This window comes from Onychomys torridus, chromosome 1 (genome assembly GCF_903995425.1).
Source record: "Onychomys torridus chromosome 1, mOncTor1.1, whole genome shotgun sequence".
NCBI classification, from domain to species: Eukaryota; Metazoa; Chordata; class Mammalia; order Rodentia; family Cricetidae; genus Onychomys; species Onychomys torridus.
Window position 1 is genome coordinate 147,025,599 of NC_050443.1, and position 11,300 is coordinate 147,036,898.

The 11,300-nt window shown below is 46.1% G+C and overlaps 1 protein-coding gene across 1 annotated transcript in view; it reads right to left on the minus strand.

The window, feature by feature from the left end:
• The window catches only part of Glis3 (GLIS family zinc finger 3), a 428,158-nt gene extending 417,065 nt beyond the window's left edge, over positions 1–11,093 (minus strand). The window contains exon 1 of the mRNA XM_036191632.1: positions 10,489–11,093. The gene's annotated coding sequence lies outside the window, so the exon portion shown is untranslated. The remainder of the gene's footprint in view (positions 1–10,488) is intronic.
• Between the last annotated feature and the right edge of the window lie 207 nt (positions 11,094–11,300).

Sequence of the window (11,300 nt, forward strand, 5' to 3'; positions counted from 1 at the left end):
CACGTGCCTGACTGGCACCCACAGACCCCAGAAGAGGATGTCAAGTCCACTGAAACTGGCGACACAGGTAGTTGTGAGCTGCCATGTGGGTACTGGGAACTGAACCTGGGTCCTCTGCAAGAGCAGCCATAGCTTTTAACCAGTGAGCCATCTCTCCAGCCCCCTCTTTTTATTTAAAAACCCTCACAAGTTTCTCCTCCAGTCTTATGCCCAAACCTTCTACTCAAGACTACCAACAAAAAAGAAAACTGGACAAAGAATTTTTAAAGGAAAAGGCAAAGAGAATCCAGAAATATAAATTTCACGTTTTTCTTATGTCACACTTTGCCATATTTAGATTTTTATACCCCATTGGGTCTCACAATGAAAATGTTCACTCTGCTAATGAGTTACTAAATCTTTCCTTTTGAGAACTTTCAACCTCTTAAAACACACTCCTATAACTCAGGTTAGAGAGGAAGTGACCTAACCTCTAGGGAAACCAAGGTAGAAAACCATTTAATAATGCCACTCCATTTCTGGAAAAGCACTAACTTTGATCAAAATATAAAATCATGACGCTACCTTCTTCCCAGGGCTACGGCACTGCTCCTTATGGATTAAGAGAGATTAAACAAATGAAAGCAGTGTTAACTCATCCATTTAAGAAAATTCCAGAAACAAGTTCCACAGAGCCTATTTACAGCCAAAGGCCCTTTCTTAGTAAATACCATTAATAGACTCATCTAGAGTCATAATTCATCTGATGAGCCAGTTAATTATTAATTTTCATACATCATTTCATTTCCTTAGGCTACATTTAGCCTTTGTTACATTTTCCATTCCTTATGCTGAGAACATTTCTTACCCTGCACCAAAAAAAAAAAAAAAAAAAATCCTGTTAATGAAGCACAAACAATAGGCAGGAAACAAACTGATCCTGAATATGATCCTATTTATGTATATGCAGATAAATAAATGTGTGCACAATTTATGGTGTATGTGTCATGCATGTGTGTATGCGTGTATGTGTGTATCTGTGTGTGTGTGTGTGTGTGTGTGTGTGTGTGTGTGTGTAAGCCAACTATGACATGTTACCCTTTTCATTTTCCCCTTTTGGGTTAATGATTGTATAATTTCATTAAGCTCTGTCATTTCAACTTCACGGCCTTCACCATTTAACAGGTCCATGCTATTCTCCTGGGCTTCTCCTGTTACGGCTTTTTGTAGCCAGAAGAATATAGAAATGAAAAACCTATTGATGGATAATATAAGGTATTCTCATGCATGGCCACAGTGTGAAGCAGATTTTGCAATTTAATCAAGGACAGATAGAGCTGAATGTTCTTATATCCCAAGAGTTCATTTTAATAAGCAGAATGTACCTTGTTCTAACACAGGTGACTGACTCCTCAGTAAAGATTGTATAAACAAAAACCAATCATGTAAGTCATTTTATTGGCAACAATATAAACACAGCTATATTAGATGTCACCAATAAATCAGAGTGATTCTTGTCTGCAATTTCAACAAGAGGGAAGTGCAAACATGAGTCCATGAAGCTGGAGGATATGATGGAGGAAATATATCGAATGTGGACAGTATCCTTTCTCTAGACCCAAACTGGAAGGTCCTCTATTAGGGTGAGTGGATCCACAGCAGAACATAGCTGTATATATGGGTTCTTAACTGTGTGCACGGAAATGAACAAAGCCACATAAGGTTCACGAAAAGGAACTCACACTTGAGCTCTAGAGCAGAAACTCGAAGACGCGTATAGATCTTTTCATGCCAGTATTCTTAAGTCCTAACGAAGACTGTAAGCACATTACCACATTTACTCTGAACATCAGTGTGTACCGATGTCTAACAACACACTCACCGGAAAGATGAAATGAGAGATTTCACTTTAGCACTAATTAATAAGACAAATGAGTGTTCCCAGCATGCATTCCACCCAAGTCTTCCAAAGACCACTCAGAAAAGACACTATAACCTGCATTAGGGCCCCTATTCAACAGAACCCATGGCTTCGATGTATCTGTGGGTCCAAACTCTAAGCTAATTCATGATAAACATATTGCAACTATTCTAAATGTCACATTTATGAATTGCCTCTAAAAGGAAGGCAATTTTTCTTAAGCATATGGACTAAAATAACTGGCAGTGGATTTTAAATTTAAATCTGTAACTATGAAGTTCACAATGTGAGCAGTGAGCATGGCCAAGGCCTAACAGAAGAAGAGGAGACAGGAGCAGCCAACTGGTTCAGGACCCCATCCTAGTCAGTCAGTTTGAAAGTCAGAAGCAACATTCTGAAGATCCAGGTAGTAGTTGTGATGACAAGGACAGTGATTACAGACAAGATGGCTGGTAGACAATCAGTATCTTCCCAGAGACCTTGCTGGAGAAGGACAATGGAGCTAGGTAACAGCTCTCCCCCCCAGAATGCACCTTCCACACCTGAGTGCATCTCCAGGACTCTCTCAGCCTCCTAATGTTGCTGGATTTAGCAATAATTACTGAGAAGGGTGTCATTACTTTGCTTCAGTCATTAACTCATCAGTGAGTACAGAAAGGTCTAGAAAGCTGTGCCCCTAGAAAGAATGGTCAGTCAATGCAAAAAAAAAAAAAAATCATCATAAATTAGAATGAACTTGAAACCAAAAACATTTCAGCACAAACAGGGATGTTTGGACAGGCAGTCATGGATTGGCCACGCCTCGGCACAGGTGGGGATATGCTGAGTTCCTAGGCCTACAGTTACCAAAGTATTCGTTCTAAAGCAGCGTTTTGCAAACTGGGCAGCAGTCCCCTGACGGCCTATGGTATCAGTTACTCAACAGGGAAAGCCTTTTTTTTTTTTTTTAATATAAAATAAACAGAACAGACTGCAATCTGTTGGCAGCTATCAGAGTACATCAAGAGCAATAGTCAAGAACTGTTCTATTTCATTTCTTTGCAGGTGTACCTATCTGTATGCACAGTGTGTTTTGGATAAGATAAACACTATTTTATGGTGGGTCATGATAAAATAAAATAAAACCTCGTGTTAGGAAACAATTTGGAAGGCTGGGCAGCAGTGGCACACGCCTTTAATCTCAGCACTCGGAAGGCAGAGCCAGGCGGATCTTTGTGAGTTTGAGGCCAGCCTGATCTAGAGTGAGCTCCAGGACAGGCACCAAAACTACACAGGGAAACCCTGTCTCAAAAAAATAAAAAAAGAAAAGGAAAAAAGAAAAAAGGAAGGAAAGAAGGAGGGAAGGAAAGAAAGAAAGAAAGAAAGAAAGAAAAAGAAAACCATTTAGACTCTTTGTTGACCTGAAACACCTACAAACAGCAGCTGTGGGTACAGCCAGATTTTAAAAGAAATACCAAAATAGTGTAAAATGAAGAAGCTTGACATTTTAGGTTTTTCTTTGTTTTGTTTTCAGACAGGGTTTCTCCATGTAGCCCTGGCTGCCCTAGAACTCCCTCTGTAGACCAGGATGGCCTTGAACTCACAGATCTTCCTGCCTCTGCCTCAGCTTTATGTTTTTAAGGGCAAACAGTACAAAGCTGCATTTCAGCCACTGCTATCTATCACGTCTCAGTAGAGAGTGATTGATCATTTGTGCTGATAAGTAGCAATTGAGCAACCAAGAGCATCAGCATCAAAATGACTGACAACAGAGTCTGAAGAAAGCGCAAAGGTTAAGAGCACTGGCTGCTCTTCGGAGGATGGGGTTCAGTTCCTAGCACCCACAGACCAGCTCACAACTGTCTGTAACTCAGTTCCAAGGGATGCATGTGATGAAAATACATGCAGATAAAACATCCTTACTTATAAATCAATAGGAATAATAATTATGGATTACTTTTAGATCTTCCTGGTTGCAGAGTGTAAACATCTATCCCAAGATTGAAGCCATGCCCTGACAGAAAAACCAAAATATGGAATAGTTATATATATAAAATAGTTAATTATAATATATATATGTATATATTAACACAACTCAGTTTTTCAGGACTGTTTTTTTGAAATGTGTTCTTAATATGAGTTAACCATCAGATCCTGAAATGAAGAATCTGAAGTGGAAAAAATGAACTCATCCCCTATGACGTCACTCCTGAATTAATTACCTGCACTACTGGGACTGAGTCCCACATGGCCATCATTTAAGACACAAAGCCCTCTTCTTTGAAAAACAGAGAAGTCATGAAAACTGACTGGAGAATGTTCTTTGTAAGGAAACCATGAAAATCCATCCTAACACAAAGAAGTAAAGGGGACGTGGACAATGCCTGCATGGAAAGCACTTCCTTATCATTTGGTTTGTATAACCTACCACTCAGTCCACAGGAATGGCTATTTTTAAGGCTAAAACCACCATTTTCTCAAAAATGTAAGAAACAGCTACCTAGAGAAGATTCTAGAAGCAAAACTGATCATTCAAAGCAAAGTCAAGCTTGCTAAAGAATCTCTGTCACACATGGACTGAGTGATTTCTCTCTGGCCACAGTTACTGCTGAAAAGTAACCACTGTTAAGTATTTTTAGTCCTTGGTAGACAGAAGTTTTATACAAGTTAATTCTGTTCCCTGACATCAGGGAAGAAGTATGAATGTCCACAACAATGACTAGGCCTTTACCCAACATGACAACATATTTATTAAAAATTGTGTTTAAACCTTCATGAATGACTCAACCAAGTTACAGACAGGAGTGGAGCCTATTGGTCATGCTGAAAGGTTGGAAAAACATTCATCTATTTCTTCACACACAAAAACAGCAGAAGTCCTACTCAGCTCTGGATTCTAGTTGGCTTTCTGTGTACAGTATTCAGCAGGCCTAGAAATGAAACTTGGAAGTTCTCGCTCAGAACTGTAAAAACCACTGATGTTCAGAAATACTGGCCACTTTATCAAGGAGCCTGGGACAAGGTCAGATCCTGTGCTCAAGCCTATCTGCTCATCTAAAGTTCCTTAAGGCTTGCTGCCCCTGAAGGAACTCGCAGCCTTTCATGTTCTCGGCCTAGAGATCACAGCAGACAAGAATGGCCCACTACTTTCCTCATCTCAAGTGCACACTCAGCGAGGTGGCGTCCTTGAGATTTCAAGCCTTGCAGATAAATCCCCTGATTTTGTTCCCAAGACAGAAAATAGTTAGACTGTTGCTCTAGCACACTGCCTTGAAACCTACCTCCAGAGTTTCTTAGCTTCCTCTTTCTCCCTCTGTGTGTGGATGTGTGTATACATGTATGCAAGTTTATATGTGTGCAGATCAACGAGGAAAGGTATAAGAGCGTGCGCGCGCGCGCGCGCGCACACACACACACACACACACACACACACACACACGCGCGGGAAAAAGATAACCACCTCAGGTGTCAACCCTAGAAATGCACTCCACCTCCTTTGAAACAAAGGTCTCAAGCTCCCCAACTAAGCTACACTTAACTGATCCCCATGTCTCTGCCTCCCCAGCGCTGGCATTACAGGGGTGAACTACCATATTTACATATTCACATAGGTTCTAGGATACTGGTCATGCTGAAAACATTGGAAAAACATTCATCTCTTTTTTCACATGGTCCTCATACTTGCAAGGCACGAGTTATGCCAAATGAACCACCCACAAGCCCACTTCTACTCACTCTCCAAGCCCACTGTCTGCCCCTCACACTCCTATGTTAGTCTCCATGGCTCTTATCTGCCAAATGGGGATACACATACTATTGTTTGCTGTTTATGACATTACAGAGCAATACATGAGAAAATGTATGTCACATTCTTAGTACAGTGCCAAGGACATAAAGAACCCAACAAATGTTAACTCTTTTCCTTCCACATAAATTTTTCATTTCACATTCCTACCGTTCTTCAGTGTATTGTGGCTGTCTGCCTATGCTTCATTTCCCTGTCTAAAGTCTCCTTCCATTGAGTTTTGACATTATGTCTAGTTTATATGTGAAACTCCCCCAGCCCCTGTATTTAGAGACAGTCATATCTATCTACCTTTATTTACATATCTATCCTTTTCACACCTGACTTAGCACACATATATTTCAATACTAATTTACACATGAACATATTTCCTACATTTATGCTATTCATATTACAGAGAAAATAGAAGTGAGATATGTAATTATAGTCTGCCCTCATCATTTATTATCTGAATAAATATGAGTGACATGTGACAATGCAATAATGAGTCCCATGCTCTGTGACCTCAAGATCCAGTTTAATTACAGCTGTATGCTTTCCAGACTGTTCATTCCCATCTCTCTTCTGTTCTCTACATAGGAAAAAGTAACATAGAAATTCTGTCCCATCCTCTCGGTCGACACAATATTCTTGCCTGAATCTTGACATTGTGGCAGACAATTCTCACAGTCAATTCAGTACTAGAACTAAGCTATGTTTGCTGTGGAGTGTTGGCCCTCACACCAGGGCTATCAAGACATTCTCTTAACATTTTTCCTGCTCACCTAGAATCACACCAGGCATGTTACGAAGGTGGGTACCAGATTGCTGACAGGTATAGATATGATCCATTTCACTTGTATCTCTCCTTAATTCTATCACTAAGTAAAACCCAGATTATCTGACCTACTATAAAGTCATGTGCAGATCAAACAAAGATAGAGCTATTCCAATTCCATAAGACACTTGCTCAGGCAAACTCACACAAGTGTTACAAGTGAGGGCAATGTCACCTTAAAGCAGTAGTTCTCAACCTTCCTAATGCTGGGACCCCTTAATACAGTTCCTCATGTCATGGTGACCCCTGACCATAAAATTATTTTGTTGCTTCTTCATAACTGTAATGTTGCTACTGTTATGAATTGTAATGCAAATGTCTGATATGCAACCCACAAATTAAGAACCACTGCCTTCAGGGGAGGCAGTCCCTTGAGAGAGATGCTCCTGGGACCTCAGTTAGTTTGTTGGATGTGTCCTGTTTATGAAACTAACAGGTGTAATCTTCTGCCTCAATAAAAATGTTGGCTTTGTGTCAACTCTGCCTAAAGTAAGTGGGTAACTAGGAAAACCTGAAACTTGGGCATCTTTTATGACAGTTCAGCTCATCTTAATGTCCTATTAAAGACTCCATTTTGTCTTTCTCCTGGAATAAGAATGTCATCATATTTTTATTGCAAAGACTACCTATGTGCCTTTTTCCCCCTTCAGTCCTGACTGAGTTTATAAACTAGCCAAACATGAAACAGTTAATCCTGTATTGACTCCTTATTTATAATATAACTTCCTCTATAGAAAAATAATTGCAGAAACACAGGAAATGACTTCTCCAAGGGTAAGAGTGTGTTCTGGTCCTTCTTCCTGGATCTGCTCCTTCAAAATAACTCCCACAGTCAGGGAGAACTAAACACTAACATCCCAACTCCAATGGTCAGCAACCTTGACCTGAGAGGACATTGTAGACAGGCTATCCTCAGAATATTCCTAGTAGGAAAGACGTAACGTGAACATTGACCTGTCTTTTGAAATTGGGGAAGGGCCGCCCCTGCCACATAAGTAATGGCAGGACTTTTTACAAACTATCACTTCCATGTACTTAACTCTCCCCTGCCACATAAGTAATGGCAGGACTTTTACAAACTATCACTTCCCCATGTACTTAACTCCCCCCATTCTTTTCCAGCCAGGTAAAAATTCCACACTAGGTAGAGTCTGGAGTGCATCCCAGAGGGAGAGTTGCTTCCCATTTAGATAAGAACCCAAGCAAACCAACCAACCTCAGTTATCCAACCTCTGCTAATCTGAGTGGGAACTCTGGTAGAACCAATGAATTGTAGAAAGGCCACTCTGCGCAGAATGACCTCGAGAAGCAAGGGGTGAGGGAATCTTCCCAGAGCACACAGAATTAACTAACTCAAATCCCAAGAAGGGCTGAGTCCTCCTGGCATGGAAGAAAAGAAATGAATAAGGTACCACCAAGAATAAGAATATTCTCCATGAAAACTGTGGTAAATTCTGGTAAAGTCACTAAATGTAAGCAGTTCTCACTGGAAAAGAAAGGGGGTGGGCATACACTCTCACACAGCTCTCTTTAGAACAGCGTTTCCAGGCACAACTTTCATTGTTTTCTGCACTTTTGTAGGCTCACCTGCCTTACGTAGCCTCACTGCAAACAACAGAGAGAAGGGGGGGGGGGTGTTAAGATTTAAACTAACTAAAGACCATTTTTACAATTTTAAGAGTTCCTTATGTAGTCCACAAAGTAAGTCCAGTGGGCAAGGAGACATTTGGGGACTGGGCCTGGCTACCACCCAAGGCAGAAACCATGACTCATCAGAGCTTCGGAGCTGACAGAAGACACTTCGCATTTGTCTTGAGTTCACCTTCAGGCCAAGAACCGCTCTCAACTGAGAAACTCTAGTGTTTTTCCTGGATGGATGCGTAAGCTTGGCAGGGGTTCTTGGGCAAGACCCCTGGAATCTCAGCGTCTTGATTTCCCGCTCCCCTTAGGACTTTTAACAGTTCCCACTGGGGACTCTAGGTCCCATAACCCAAAGGGAACTGGTCCACTGGGGGAGCTGTATACCTTTTCACTTTCCTAGCCAACTCTGGAATCACTAGGACCACCAACCCAATTCTCAGGAGATGTTGACGTCCTAGAAAGAGGTTCTGCGGGGCTGGGAAGGTGTCCTCTCCAGGAGAGACAGGGGTGCAATTGCTGGAGTGTCCCTGCGGGCACTGCTCCCTAGGACTCCGGAGGTGACCCCCTACCCTCGAATCCATAGGACCAAGCTGGTATCAAAGAGACCAAGCCAGGAAGAGAGGTACACAGGGCAGAGGAGCCAGGAAGGGGGGGGGGGCCTGCAGGGCCTATAGATATGGCCGGTAACAGCGGGTAGACTGTCCTCCTGGGCTCAACACCCCCCCCCCCCACACACACACACAAAACACAAACACAAGCATACGCGCACGCGCGCGCACACACACACACACACACACACACACACACACACACACAAATACACACACCTTTGCCCCGCGGGGGTCTCGGGTCCTGGCCCCTGGGCTCCCCAGAGGTAAGCGAGGGCGGGACCGGAGGTGGAGGCGCCAGGGCCCCTAGTGGTGCTCGCTGCACCACGGCCGCCCCCGCTCTGCCCCCGCCCCTCACCCGCGGCGTGTCAGCCAGCCAGAGAGCGAGCGAACGCAACAAAACAAAACAAACTCGTGCCGGCTTCCTGTTGTGCAACCCCGTACTGAGTAAATCGGGGGCAGAAAGGCCGCCGCCAGCCGCCAATTAGGAAGCCGGGACCGACCGAGGGGACCCTCGCGCTGCGGGCCGGAGCCCCGGGATACGCACTTGAGTGCGCACCGCCCTGCACCCTACCCGCGTCCGGTGGGAGTGCTCCCCGCCCCCCCCCTTGTCCTTTTGCTGTCGCCTCCCAAACACACTACTTACCAGATCCAAGGGCGCGACCTCGTCGAGCCAGAACCCTTTCCCCAATGTCTCCCTCCAGGTACCTACTTGAATCATCCATAGGATGACAAATCCACCCGGGCCAAGGTTTTCAGACACTTGGGTGAGTTCCTCGTCCCCGGGGTGACTTGTCAGCTCTAGTGAGTAACTGGGAACTGTCGCTTGGGGCAAGGTGTGTGTCTAGGATTGCCAACAGCTCACTCACGCTTTCCAGAAAGTGGTCCCGGCGGCCGACTTCAAAATTAGACACAGGGTCATTTATAGGGACCAGAGTCTTGAAGCAGGACAAAGTCCGAGACTGAGACATTTCCCAAACAGTGCTGACATTTTGTCCTGGCCCATAAAAAAATGTACACGCGAGGTGACGAACCCGGCGGGGAGTGTTGGTGTCTGAATGTGTCTGCGATTTCGTGGCGTGGGAGGTTATAGTTGAAAACTTGGCGGCTGCGGGTCGCTGCACCTCTCCCGACTAGTAGCTGTGTCCCCGAACCCGAGGACCTCCCTGAACAATGGGCACACCAACTTGGATGAAACACAAAAGTGGAAAACAGCCTTCGTGGCGCTCCACAAACACGTGGAAGCCGGAAAAACAACTACTGCCCCGACTGTGAGCGAAAGACCTCAAACCACCCGTCGCTCCCCACTTTGCCAAAGTTTCCCTTAAGTAGAACCCCGAGGGATGGCACGCACCGTGTCGGAGCGCTAACTGGCCCTGACTGTGTCGCCTTCTGGGACCTGTGTTCTCTTTTAAAAGGCACAGAGACTCTCCCTATACGCGAAACTTCAACACCTTGTTGGTTTCCTTTCCGTCTACACTAGGCGCTCTTAGGTAACTGACAGCCAGTCTGATGGCTAAATGAGTATTGCCTGTGCCTAGGTCTCTAGAAGCCCTGTGAGTCTGGAGACTTGGGGTGCTCTTGTCCTCAAACCCGCGCGATCGCCACCAAGCCGGCGTGCAACAAACTATGTCTAATCCCGAGTTTGCATCTCTGAGACTGGCCGCCCCCACACTCTCTAGCGCCTTCTCGCTCCGTCTCTCGCCTGCGGAACAAAGTTCCTATGGCATCCACTTACCAGGTAACCGGATTTCCACAACAAAGCTAGGCGCGTGAATCCCTTCTCCCGGCCAGCCCGCGCGTGACAGCACTGGCGACGAACGGGTGGGGGGCTGAGCCCCTCAGCGCTCCACGCGGGCTCTGCCTCCTTCGGAAAGGAAAACTCGCATCCAAGCCCGGGGCCGGAGCGCGGAAACGCGGCCCGCTGGCCCGTGTGTGCGCGCGCGGCTGCGACGGCCACGGCCCGGGAAGGAGGAGGCAGGGCAGCGGGCCGACTCTCGGCATCAGCTCGCTGTCCCCGCTCCGCACAGACACACTCCAATCATGTCTTTACAAAGTTGAGTGGCGACTTGGTGCCTGGCGCCGGGCGCTCATCCTCGCCCTGGGCCGAGGCGGGGGGATGCGTGGAGGGGCCGGGCTCGGGATGCTGGCTGGCTGAGCTGGGTCCCGGCTGGAGAGCGCCGGTGCGAGCCTGGACCCGGGCCCGCCGCGGCCCCGAGGTGCGCGGCCCCTGCCTCCCGTGCCCTTGCGCGCCGCGCTCTGGGCTGCCGGGGCGGCGCAGTAGGGACGCCGCTGCAGGGAGAGGGGAAGGGGGAAGAGGGCGGGAGGGAGGCTGCCGGGCGAGGAGTGTGGATGTGTGTGCGGCCGCGAGGGCCGGCCGGCAGCCAGCTGCTTCCTGAGTGTGAGCGCCGGAGGGGGCGGGGAGGGATAGGGGCGGGCTCCTGGTCACCAGGCCAGCTAGTGTCTCTGTTGGGCACACGCTCCTTCCCATAAAACTCCAGAGCGTGGTAACCGCAGAGAGACTCTTCACCTTCCTGGACCTATTTGTGA